Source organism: Eptesicus fuscus, chromosome 20 (assembly GCF_027574615.1).
Source record: "Eptesicus fuscus isolate TK198812 chromosome 20, DD_ASM_mEF_20220401, whole genome shotgun sequence".
Taxonomy (NCBI): Eukaryota; Metazoa; Chordata; class Mammalia; order Chiroptera; family Vespertilionidae; genus Eptesicus; species Eptesicus fuscus.
In genome coordinates, this window is record NC_072492.1 from 8,779,249 (window position 1) to 8,793,159 (window position 13,911).

Here is a 13,911-nt window from a genome sequence, read left to right on the forward strand (position 1 = left end):
ACTTGGCAGATTTCTCTTAATTAAGTAAACAGTCTTGATCCCAAAGCTGAGTAAAAATAGGGTAAAACATGAATTACCAACACAAAATAAAAGAGAAAGTAAAAAATGTAGATAAGACACTTTAAAATATAAACTCTTCCCTATAATGATATGAACTATTAAGTTGGCATTAGAATCCCTAAGGGGAAAATATGTTCTAGATTTTATGGTCCAATTTATTTATTTATTTAAATCCTCACCTGAGTATATTTTTTCCATTGTTTTTTAGAGATAGTGGAATAGAGGGAGGGAGAGAGAAACATCGATGTGAGAGAGACATCGACTGGCTGCCTCCCGCATGAGCCCCAATTGGGGGCAGGGAGCGAACCCACAACCCAGGTACATGCCCTTGACCAGAAATTGAACACAAGACCCTTTGGTGCATGGATCGACACTCCAACCACTGAGCAACACTGGCCAGGGCACTGGTCCTTTTTAAATATGAGATTTTTCTTTTTTGTTACCTACAGATGTTTAGTTGTTTGTTATACTGAGTCTCCTCTCTTGTTATTACATTAGAAGGTAAACAGGAGTTAAGAATGAACATATTTTAAGTATTTGTTCTTTACTTTGAAAACTGCTGCATCTTTTACAAGGCTTCCTCATAGAACTTTTGATAGCAAAAGAAGGCCAATTATTTTTTATAAGTCTGTTTCCTACTCTCATTATTTTATCTTTAGGTTGCTACATTGTACCTTTCTGTGGTGTTATGACAATTATCATCATGATTATAATGTATAACCATCATTATATCTATAACTAAAAGCTATAAAATCTGTGGCATTACTACTACAGATTTACATGTACTGAGGGTAGCATGGGCCTTCTGTTTATCTCATTTTTTAGCAGACAGGGAGCAAGCAAGAATCTTGTCCATTAGGACTTAACAAAGATCTTACAAGAACACTATACAACCTATTTAAGAGAAACAACATAAAATGAAATGTTTTAAATCCTGTTATCCGGTAGGTTAAATTATTCAGCTGAACACTTCTGGACCTCAGTTCCTGGGGAAGTTTCCCTCTGGCTTCACTTATTTTGTAGTGATCAATGGATTGATTAACACTACATCTTAAACTAACTTTAAAGTAATTTATAAAACAACTGGCCTTAATATATTATCCAATTTTCTGCTAAAAATTACAATCTATTAGTCCAATTCCACATTGCCATTTCATTTGGTTATTCACTTAATGGGGAAATGAATAAATAGGCAAATGTTCAGCAAGAGGCAGGAAAAGAAGATAGAGTCTGATAATAGTAGCCAATCTTAGTTGTACCCTCACTTAATACCGACCATCCTGGGAAAACATGGGATTTCTTATATTCCTTGGAACATTCCCCCCATTGCTTGGCTTACATTGAAACCTGCTCCTCCCTGAAAACAAAGCTTCCCTGGAAGCTTTCTTAAGAGATAACCATTATCCTTTCATGCTTTAAGAACTCCTTAGTCCCGAGCTAGACACAAAATCACCCCTCACCCTCGGTCTCCATTGCTGCTTAAACTGTTGTAGGAAGCCCTTCTTTGAGATTCATGCTATTTGGCTATTCCACATCCCTATCACTATCAACTACTGACCTTTCATTCATCAAAGATTTTGGCACCTCTTCTCTCTTCATATCACATTTCTGGGAGACTTCAATGTGCACATGAATCATTCATCCAAAACACTGGCTCCCACCCTCCACTGCCTTCTCTTCCACCTCCCTCTTCTACAACCTTACTCCAGAAAATATCCAAGCTTCAAAGTCTCCAAACCAAGCATCTCCTTCCTCATTTTCCAGCTTTCTTGTTGGACTATTCCCAATATAACAGGTCTTCAACACCATTGACACTTCCATTATTCTTGCCTTTTACTTTTTTCATTTTCACCAGCCTCTGTTTTACTGTTATTTCTCTCCCAACTAAGGAAACATTCATCATCTATCATTTTGTCTACTTTCTTGACAACACTGTAAAATGCTGTGCCATTTCCTATCCCTCTATTATACTTGAGTGTAAAAACACTATACCTAAATGAATCTGATAATTTACTATTCCAAACTTCAGAGAAAATGGTACCACTATATATTCCCAACCACTAACGCACTGGGCCTTCAGTGCTGGAGTTACAATGTCAGCCTGCTCAATCACTCTATTTCTCTCTATTTGAAATCTTGCCCACTCTCTTCAAATTTCCATTTGCCTCTTTGATTCTAGAAAATAATCTCACATCCTGCTTAAAAGAAAAAGTAGATGCCATTGGATGAAAATGGTCTTACATTTCTACTGCCAAGCCATCTTCTTCCTTTCACTGTGGAGGTCTCTCCTCCAATTTAGGTCCACCTCCCATGCCTGGCTCTGAATTTCATCCCATTTCTCAGTCTTAGCATATTTATAGAATGGACCATCCTTTTCCTTCACTTTTATTCCAATCTCTCCCACTCTACTGAACCCTTTCGTACGCTCTCCCTTAATCCTATTTTCTCTAGTTATTGTCTCATTTCCCTACTTTCCTTTACAACAAAATTTCTCAAGAATTGTGGATACACTCTGTCTCTATTTCCTCACCTCCCTCCTTCTCTTCTACTAACTCCAATTTGGCTTTTGCTCCCTCCACTTTACCTATATAGATTTTTTTCTTTGTTTGTTTGTTTGTTTGTTTGTTTATTACTATTTCTTTTTTTTTCTCCTCAATTTTTTTTATTAAAAAAATTGTACATATCTTACCTATATGTATTTCACATGATCCTATGAGTTCTTCGCTGCTAAATCAAATGAATCCTTAATTAAATCAACCTTCCAATTGAATATTATGCATCTGGTCATTCTCTCTTCTTTTAATTTTTTTAAAATCCTCACCAAAGCTATGTTTTTATTGATTTTAGAGAGAGAGGAAGGGAGAGGGGGAGAGAGAAAGAGCAACATCGATCAGTTCCACCTGTATGCACCCCAACCACCCTAACTGGGGATTGAACTCACATTCTTTCTTATCTCTCCTGTTCAGTTATTCCATCCTGTCTTTTCTCTCTTGTTCAGTTATTACATTTTGTTCTCTCTCTCCCTCCCTCTCACTTATTACATCCTTTCTTTTCTTTTCTTTTTTTAAATTCTTTATTGTTTAATGTATTTCATAAGTCTCCTTTTACCCCCATTGACCACTCCCCAGCCACCCCCACCACCCAGCACATGCCCTCACCACCACCCTTCAGTGTCCATTGGTTTTACTCATTTGCATGCATACAAGTCCTTTGGTTGATCTCTTACCCCCTCACCTCCCGCTTTCCCTCACAGGTTGACAGTCTGTTCGATGATTCTATGACTCTGGTTCTATTTTGTTCATCAGTTTATGCTGTTCATTATATTCCACAAATGAGTGGGTCATGTGATATTTATTTTTCTCTGACCGACTTATTTTGCTTAGCATAATGCTCTCCAGGTCCATCCATGCTGTTGCAAATGGTTAGAATTCCTTCTTTTTTAAAGCAGCATAGTATTCCATTGTGTAGATGTACCACATTTTTTCTAATCCACTCATCTGCTGATGGGCACTTAGGCTTTTTACAAATCTTAGCTATTGTAAATTATTTTTTATTTTATTTTTATTTTTTTAAAATATATTTTATTGATTTTTCACAGAGAGGAAGGGAGAGGGATAGAGAGTTAGAAACATCGATGAGAGAGAGACATCGACCAGCTGCCTCCTGCACACCCCCACCGGGGGATGTGACCGCAACCAATGTACATGCCCTTGACCGGAATCGAACCTGGGACCTTCCAGACCGCAGACCAACGCTCTATCCACTGAGCCAAACCGGTTTCGGCAGCTATTGTAAATTATGCTGCTATGAACATAGGGGTGCATATATCCTTTCTGATTGGCATTTTTGTTTTCTTGGAATATATTCCTAGAAGTGGGATTACTGGGTCAAATGGAAGTTCCATTTTTAATTTTTTGAGGAAATACCATACTGTTTTCCACAGTGGCTGCACCAGTCTGCATTCTCACCAGCAGTGCAATAGGGTTCCTTTTTCTCTGCATCCTCTCCAGCACTAATTTGTTGATTTGTTGACGTTAGCCACTCTGACAGATGTGAGATGGTACCTCATGGTCGTTTTGATTTGCATCTCTCGGATGATTAGTGATTTTGAGCATGTATTCATATATCTCATGGTCTTCTGTATGCCCTCTTTCAAAAAGTGTCTATTTAGTTCCTTTGCCCATTTTTTGATTGGATTGTTTATCTTCTTCTTGTTAAGTTGTATAATTTCACTATAAATTTTGGAGATTAAACCCTTATCGGAAATAACATTGGCAATTACACTGAGTGGCCAGATTATTATGACCACCCCATCAGTACTTCGTTGGGCTACCTTTTGCCTTCAATACTGCGGCGATTCTTCTTGACATTGACTCCACGAGATGTTGAAAGGTGATGCGAGGAATCTGACCCCATGCCTGATGAATAGCACTGTCCAGTTCTGTGAGATTTGATGGTTGTGGAACCAGCTGCCTGATGGCTCTTTTAACTTCGTCCCACAAATGCTCAATTGGATTGAGATGTGGTGATTGTGGGGGCCACCTAAGCAAGGTAAAGTCTCCCTCATGTGAAACCACTCCTGCACAATACGAGCACCGTGGCATGGCGCATTGTCTTGTTGGAAGAAGCCATCTCCATTGGGATACACCATCAACATGATAGGATGAACTTGATCAGCAATGATACTTAGGTATGTTGTACTATTCAGACGTTGTTCCACATGAATTAAAGGGCCCAAATCATGCCAGGAAAACATGCCCCAAACCATAACACTGCCCCCACCAGCTTGAAGGGTTGTACTCATGCATATGGGGTACATGCTTTCATGCAGTTTCTGCGAAATTCTCACTCTGCCATCTGCATGATGCAAGTGGAAACGTGATTCATCAGACCACATGACTTTTTTCCAGTGCTTGACTGTCCAATCCTTGTGTTCCTGTGTGAATTGGAGACGTTTTATCTTGGTAACTGCAGACAGCAAAGGTGTTTGAACAGGCCTTTGGCTTCCATATCCCATATGATGCAGTATATGGCTAATTTGCCTACAAACATCAGGTGGTCATAATAATCTGGCCACTCAGTGTATGTTTGCCCATACAGTGGCTCTCTTGTTGTTTTGTTGATGGTTTCTTTTGCTGTGTAGAAGCTTTTTATTTTGATGTAGTCCCATTTGTTTATTTTCTCCTTAGTTTCTATTGCCCTAGGAGCTGTATCAGTAAATATATTGCTACAACAAATGTCTGCTATTTTGCTGTCTATGGCTTCTTCTAGGACTTTTATGGTTTCCCATCTTACATTTAAGCCTTTAGCCATTTGAGTTTATTTTTGTGTATGGTGTAAGTTGGTGGTCTAGTTTAATTTTTTTGCGTGTATCTGTCCAATTTTCCCAACACCATTTATTAAAGAGACTACTTGACTCCATAGTATGCTCTTGCCTCATCAAATATTAAGTGAGCATAATGACTTGGGTCGATATCTGAGTTCTCTGTTCTGTTCCATTGGTCTATATGTCTGTTCTTGTGCCAATACCAGGCAGTTCTGAGAACAGTGGCTTTGTAATATAGCTTGATATCTGGTATTGTGATCCCTCCAACTTTCTTTCTTTCTCAAGATTACTGCAGCTATTCGGGGTCTTTTTTTATTCCAGATGAATTTTCGGAGAGTTTGTTCTAGGTCTTTGAAGTATGCTATTGGTATTTTAATAGGGATTGCATTGAATCAATAGATTGCTTTGGGTAGTACAGACATTTTAATGATGTTGATTCTTCCAATCCATGAACACAGTATATTCTTTCATTTGTTTATGTCTTCCTCTATCTCTTCTTTCAGTGTCCTGTAATTTTCTGAGTACAGGTCATTTACCTCCTGGGTTAAATTTATTCCTGGGTATCTTAATTTTTTTGTTGCAATGGTAAATGGATTTTTTTTTTTTTTTTAGTTTCTCTTTCGGTGAGTTCCTTATCTATAATAATAAAAACATAATATGCAAATCAACCAAATGACCAAACAGCAGAACAACTCTCTGGATGACCTTCTGGACGACCATGCTATGACACACACTGGCGCTAGGCCAGCCAAGGGGGTTGCGATGTGATTGGTCGGGGGGGCCCGCCATCGCCCCACAATCACCCCGCAGAGGGAGGCCCAGGCCACTGGCCAGCAGGGTGATCAATCAGGGGGCTCTGTAATTGCTCCAAAGAGGGAGGCCCAGGCCACCGGCCAGGCGGGTGGCTGGTGAGGGGGGCTCTGCGATCGCCCAAAGAGGGAGGAAACCCTTTGTGGAGCAAACAATTGGGGCTCCACAGAACAAGGGAACCAGGGGTGTATGGTGGTGGACAAGAGCAGCACCAGGCCAAGGAGGATGCTGGTGGGGTTGGGTGGGAGGGGTAGGAGGCGGGGTCGTGAGGCAGCTGGCGTTGCTAGGCAACCAGGGCTGTGAAGGCCTATCCTAGCATGAATTTCATGCAATGGGCCTCTAGTTGGTGTATAAAAAAGCCATAGATTTCTGGGTGTTAATTTTGTATCCTACTATATTGCCAAATTCATTTATTAGTTCTAGTAGTTTTTTGATGGAGTCTTTGGGTTTTCTATGTACAATATCATGGCATCTGAAAATAATGACAATTTTACTTCTTCTTTTCCAATTTGGATGCCTTTTATTTTTTCTTCTTGTCTGATTGCTATGGCTTTCACTTCCAGTACTATGCCATACAGGAGTGGTCAAAGTGGGCATCCATGTCTTGTTCCTGTTCTTAGGGGAAATGGTTTTCGTTTTTGCCCATTGAGTATATTGGCTGTAGGTTTGTCATATAAGGCTTTTATTATGTTGAAGTACAATCCCTCTATTCCCACTTTGCTGAGTTTTTATCAGGAAAGGGTGTTGGATTTTGTCAAATGTCTCTCCTGCATCAACTAATGTGATTTTTGTCTCTCAATTTGTTTATGTGATGTATCACGTTTATTGATTTGCAGATATTATACCAGTCTTGCATTCCTGGAATAAATCCCACTTGGTCATGGTGTATGATCTTTCTAATGTAATCCTAGATCCAATTTGCTAGAATTTTGTTGAGGAGTTTAGCATCTATGTACATCAGGGATATTGGCTTGTAATTCTCTTTCTTTGTAGTGTCTTTATCTGGTTTTGGGGATTAGGGTAATGCTGGTTTCATAGAAAGAGCTTGGAAGTGTGCCTGCCTCTTGAATTTTTTTGGAATAGTCTAAGAATAGGTTTTAGTTCTTCTTTGAATATTTGGTAAAACTCTCCTGTGAAGCTGTTTGGCACTGGGCTTTTTTTTGCTGGAAGCTTTTGGATGACTGCTTCAATTTCCTCCTTAATTATCGGCCTGTTGAGATTTTTTATTCTTCTTGATTGAGTTTTAGAAGGTTGTGTTTTTCTAGGAAAATGTCCATTTCCTCTAGGTTGTTTAGTTTGTTGGAGTAGAGTTGTTCATAGTATTTTATATATATATATATATATATATATATATATATATATATATATTTTTTTTTTAACAATCTTTTGTATTTCTGTGGAGTCGGTTGTTATTTTGTCTCTTTCATTTCTGATTTTGTTTCTTTGTGTCTTCTCTTTCCTTTTTGGTGAGCCTGGCTAGAGGTTCATCAATTTTGTTTACCCTTTCAAAGAATCAGCTCTTTGTTTCATTGATCTTTTGTTGTTGTTGTGTGTGTGTGTGTGTGTGTGTGTGTGTGTTTTCATCTCTATGTCATTTATTTCTGCTCTGATCTTTATTATCTATGTCCTTCTGCTCACACTGGGCTTTTCTTATTGCTCTCTTTCTAATTGTTTAAGTTGTAGAGTTAGATAATTACCAGTTTTTCTTTCTTTTTTTATATATAGGCCTGTAATGCTATGAACTTCCCTCTCAAAAATGCTTTCACTGTGTCCCATAGGTTTTTGGATTGTTGTGTTTTCATTATCATTCATTTCAAGGATGTTTTTAATTCCTTCTTTAATCACTTTGGTAACTCAATCATTGTTTAATAGCATGCTATTCAGCCTCCAAGTGTTTGAACTTTTTAAATTGTTTTTATTGTAGTTGATTCCTAATATTATGCTATTGTGGTCTGAGAAGATGCTTGATATGATTTCAATCTTCTCAAATTTGGAGAGACTTTGCCTGTGACCCAATATGTGGTCTACCATTGAAAATGTCCCATGTGCACTTGAGAAGAATGTATATTCTGTAGCTTTGGGGTGAAATGTTCTGAAGATGTCAATTAAGACCATCTTATCTAGTGAGTCATTTAGGATTGCTGTTTCTTTGCTGATTTTTTTATCCAGAGGATTTATCCTGTGATGTCAGTGGGGTATTAAAGTCCCCTACTATGTTCAAATTGATGTCGATCTCTCCCTTGATATCTTCCAGAAGTTTTTTTTGTTTTGTTGTTGTTTTTTTAATGTATTTTGGTGCTCCTGCATTGGATGCATATATGTTTACCAGACTTATATTCTCTTATTGTATCGACCCCTTTAGTATTATGAAGTGGCCTTCCTTTTCTTTTGTTATGGCCTTCACTCTGAGGTCTATTTTGTCAGATATAAGTATTGCTACCCCCGCTTTTTTTTTCATTTCCATTTGCCTGAAGAATATTTTTCCATCCCTTCACTTTCAGTCTGTTTGAGTCTCTTGTTCTGAAGTCTCTTATAGACAGCATATATATGGGTCATGTTTTCTTATCCATTCAGCCACTAGATGTCTTTTGATTGGAGCATTGTAGCCATTTTAAATTTTTTTGTGTCTGTGTTCCTTCTTCCCCCCCTTTTTTTCTTTTTGTAACAGTCCCTTTAGCATTTCTTGCATTGCTGGCTTGGTAGTGATAAACTCCCTTAGCCTTTTTTTGTGTGTGAAGCTCCTGATTTCCCCTTCAATTATAAATGATAGCCTTACTGGATAGAGTATTCTTGGATTCAGTCCCTTGCTTTGCATCACTTTGTATATTTCATTCCATTCCCTTCTGGCCTGATGTGTTTCTGTTGAGAAATCATTTGATAATCTAATGGGAGCTTCCTTGGAGGTAACTTTCTGTCTCTCTCTTGCAGCCTTTAATATTCTCTCTTTGTCGTTAACATTTTCCATTCTAATTATGATGTGTCTTGATGTTGGTCTTTTGGGGTTCATCTTGTTTGGGGCTCTCTGTGCTTGAGTGACTTTTTCTTCCCCAAATTGGGGAAGTTTTCTGACATTGTTTATTCAAATAGATTTTCTAACCCTTGCTCCTCTTCTTGTTATTCTGGCACCCCTATTATATACAGAAGTTGCTTCGTTTCATGTTGTACCAAAGCTCCTTCAGGCTCTCTTCCTGTCTTTTGACTTTTTTTCTCCAATTGCAGTTCAGGTTGCATGTGTTTTGCTTCCCTGTCTTCTAATTAGTTAATTCGGTCCTCCGCTTCTCCTAGTCTACTGTTGAAAGCTTCCATATTGTTTTTTTATTGTAGTTATATCACTCTTTATTTCCTCCTGATTCTTACAGGTTGTTGATTTTCTCATCTATCTGGTTTATGAACTGTATCACCCTTATGCTGGATTATTTTTCTGACACATTGCATGCCTCAATTTCATTTAGTTCATTTCTGGCGATTCCTCCTTTTCTTTCCTTTGGGGGTTTTTCTTCTGTCTCCTCATTTTTGCTCTCATGAAAGGATCTAGGTGTGTCGTGTGGGGCCTGAGGTTGCAACAGTGGGCATGGTGGCGGGTTGCGCAGTCACGGGCAACGGCTGTTCCTCAGGTGGTTGTGGGCAGCGGCTGCTCGTGGGGCAGCAGCTCCTCGCGCGGTCACAGGGCTGCTGCTCCTCACGCAGTTGTGGGCAGTGGCTGCTCCTCCTAGATAAAATATTGATCAGCTAATATTTTATTCCCACTGCCCAGAGGAGCTGGACGGGGGGGAGGGTGCAGGGAGACATGGACTGCAAGGGAAACAGAGGGATTCCTGGGTGCTGACAGAGTTCAAATTATTTATCTGGATGGATGCTTGGTTAGTGCCTTGATCCCCAGCCTTGGTTAGGGTGCATGGGGGAGGCAAAAAATGGATGTGTCTCACATCGATGTTTCTCACTCTGTTTCTACACCCCATCCTCCACTTCCACTCTCTCTAAAAAAAATCAATGGAAAAATATCCTTAGGTGAGGATTAAAAAAAAAAAAAAAAAGAGGTACTGTTAGAGCAGCCTGCCATGGTGCCCACCCAGCACCTCTTGAAGTGGCTTCTGGGCTTCTCTATTACATCCTTTCTTATCTCTCCTCTCCAATTACTGCATTTGTCTTATGTCTTCTGTTCAGTTATTCCATCCTATCTTTGTCTCCTACTCAGTTAATGCATCTTACCTTATCTCTCCTCTTCAGGTTATACATGTCTTACCTCTCCTGTTACTCAAAGCAAGTTCAAATTTTAGAGTGATAAGTCATATAGTCATCACTGCCTTTATCATTATCAATATCTGTACCTTCACAAAAATCCCAATTTCAAGCATCCCATTCAGTTTCTGCACAAATTACCAAAGCATACAAGGAGAAATAGATATTCTGAATAGGCATATGTATATATTAAAGAAATTAATCAGTAATTAATAAGCTTTCTCAAGAAAGTACCAGGCCCAAATGCTTTTATTAGTGAATTCTACCAATCATTTAAGAGAAACGACACCAATTTGCCACAATGTCTTTAAGAAAACAAAAACAAAGAGAAGATTTTCTAATTCATTCTGTGAGTCCAAAATGGCACCAGTAACAAAACCAGATAAAGACATTACAAGACAGAAAAACTACAAACCAATATATAGCATGCACATAGATGCAAAAATCCCCAACAAAATATTAGAAAACTGTATCCAACAGTATATAAAAAGCATTACACACCACAACCAAGAGGGATTTATTTCATTCGATCTCTATCCAATATCTCATTTCCAGCTCACCTACTCCAGATATTCCATCCCTGCAATTCTTTGACATCATCACAACCGCCTATCCATTGACCTATACCACTTTTTCATTGTTCGATGTCCCCTTATATTCTCATTTTCTTCCTTTTCCAAGCTTAACTTTCATGGTCTGGTATTATAATCACTCACTTGACTCCTTTGCCCCTGTCTCCCTATATTTCACTCTTCATATTTTCTATGGTCACCTCCAAGCAACTAAAGTTGCTGGAGAGAAAAAATACAAATCACTGAACTGTTCTCATTTTAACTCCATGATTATAACACAGTATTTCTGGGCAAGCCTTCAAAATGAACTTCACATCTTCTATCTGTATATCCACTACATCTCCTCCACTGCCCTCCTCTCAGCCAAAGATCTTGCCTCATACTTCATTAAGAAAATAGAAGCAAGCAAATAGAAACTCCTTCATCTTTCCACTATCAAATCTACCAACTAATCTGCATTCTGCCCTCACTCTCTGTCTTCTTGCTTAATACATGAGGTGCCCCTGCTTCCACCAGAGTCCAACCTTTCCACCTGGCCTCTGGACTCCAGCCTCTTTTGCCTGTGTCCCACAATTATCCCCTTCCTCGCTTGCATCATTTTGACGAACTCTATAGGATTCTTGTCCTCAAAACAAATATGCTTGGTCTCTCCCATCTTTTAACAAAGCTTCTCCTGGCCCCATGTCTACTTCAAAATACCACTTCATATTTAGCCACACTTCTTAACAATTTTTTCTTTCTCTAACCTTTATGATGAGACATAATACTTGCCCCTAGCTATTGAATCACCCCTAGACTTGGGATCTCCGAGGCTCCACATATTATAGAACAGAGACTGCAGTGTCCCTTCCACATTCTAACTTCCTACCCATGAGCATAATAAAAAAGGTTGTTTTAAGCCTTTTGTGTGGAGTAATTTGTTATGCAGCTACTGGAACAGGGACATGTTCCAAACCACCATTATATTCCATCTACATCGTGGCAATTGCCTACTCTCCTTCTCCCCCTCCAACCCTCCCCGCCCTTGCTGTCTAAAATCTACATTCAGCACAGGAATCTGAGTGGTTCTTTTAAACCTTCAGTCAGACTACATTGCTCCACTTTCTAAATTTCTTCCCCGGTTTATCTCAGTCAGATTATAAAAGCCAAAGTCCCCACAAGATCTTACATTACCTGACCCTCCCTACCTCATTTCCGGCTCTCTCTTCCTTGCCCATTTTCCTTGCTGTTCCTTAAACAGGTGTACTCCCGCCTCAGGACTTGCACTTTCTGTTCCCTTTTTCTGAAATACTCTTTTTCTAGATATCCATACTGCTTGTTTTTTCAATTCCCTCAAACTTCTACCCAAATGTCACCATATTGTAGAAGCTGGCTTGGTACAATGCTCTTTCCCCTTTACTCTGCTTTATTTTTCTCTTTAGCACTTACTACTAAATTGCTTGTTGACTTATTTGTTTGTATATGTATTCCTCCATTCACTGAAATTGTTTGGAGGACATGGGCTTCGCCAATTTTTATAGCAACACCCTGTGCTAGGACAGGGCTGACATGTAGTGGACATTCAATAAATATATATTGAATAGGCAAATGCACCCACATGTTAGAATGAGAACTCTAAATTGTAGCAAGCAGTTCACTTAAAAATATACAGCTTCTTTTCAGTAGTGATGACTCATTGGAGTCCCAGAGAAATTTAAAAGAAGACAAACAAGGTGTCCAGCACGACAATATCACCTCAGTAAGACTACTGAAGTCATATTGTCATGCTGGACACCACAGAAACTAGGACGTAAGCATTTCTCCAACCTAGTTCCCAACTGTATTTTTTAAAACACAACTTAGATAAGAAAAACATAACAACAACAAAAATAATCTTGTTCATTGACATTTCCTAAACACCATCTATCCTCAGCCCTTTACTACCACTTGGACTCCCTGGGCATCTTTGGGAGAATTATCAGCATGCCATTCTGACCTTTACCTCTAATAAGAAATGTCTGCTTCAGCAGCCCATGGTGAACACTATGCTAAGAATTTTTAATATATGTCTGTGTATGTGTATAAATTAAATGAGGTTACATATAAATTGGGTATAGTTTCCATTTACAATATAGTAAAAGAATCTATAATACATATGTTACTTTTATAAGTTTTATATACTATAAATTAATGATGTGATCTAATTTAATTCATACACCTCTATAAGGTGAATATTAGGTTTTCACCAGATTTATGTATTTAATTGATAAAGATCACAGAAGACTATAATATTTCAGAATCTTGAGGATAATGAGAAATGCTAGAGAGAAGCTTTTATCCAGACTGCTTAAATATGGCATCCAAAATCACTCTCCTTCTTACCCATATCTACTCATAAAGAACCACACACATACAAGAAGACTTAGTGTTAATTTCCTGTATTTCCAATGTAGACAGTCATTAGAAAAGCAAGTGTGAGAGAAAGTCTTCTCCCCCATCCAAGCTCTGCAGAGTTCCCTGAGCGACTCCTGGTGGTCCATGCCAGTCTCTACTACAGTATCACTGTAGTTTTAGAGTGTTCAAGATCTGCATGATCAGTCTATCTGCGATTGGGCAGAGTCCCCATTAGCCAGAGCTGAATGATTCAGCCTAAGTGTCTTGATCTCATCCACAGTTTATTTTATCTTTCGGTTCCAAAAGTAGTACATGTTTGATAACATTTATGTCTATAATTTGGATATTAAATTGCAAAAGAAGTAAAAATAAGTGAGTCATCAAAATCTTAAGTTAAATAAAAACCAGAAGTGTTTCTTCTTTCTAGATTAAAGCCTAACATTTTGGGTAAGTCACTAGACTTCTGTGAATTTCCATGGAGATTAAAAAAAGAAGTCTGACCAACTATTCCACAGTATTGTGTCAAAAGAA

At 38.6% G+C, this 13,911-nt stretch overlaps 1 long non-coding RNA gene across 2 annotated transcripts in view; it reads right to left on the minus strand.

The window, feature by feature from the left end:
- The window catches only part of LOC129147482 (uncharacterized), a 122,250-nt gene that overhangs the window by 46,804 nt on the left and 61,535 nt on the right, over positions 1–13,911 (minus strand). The gene's annotated exons all lie outside the window — the stretch shown is intronic.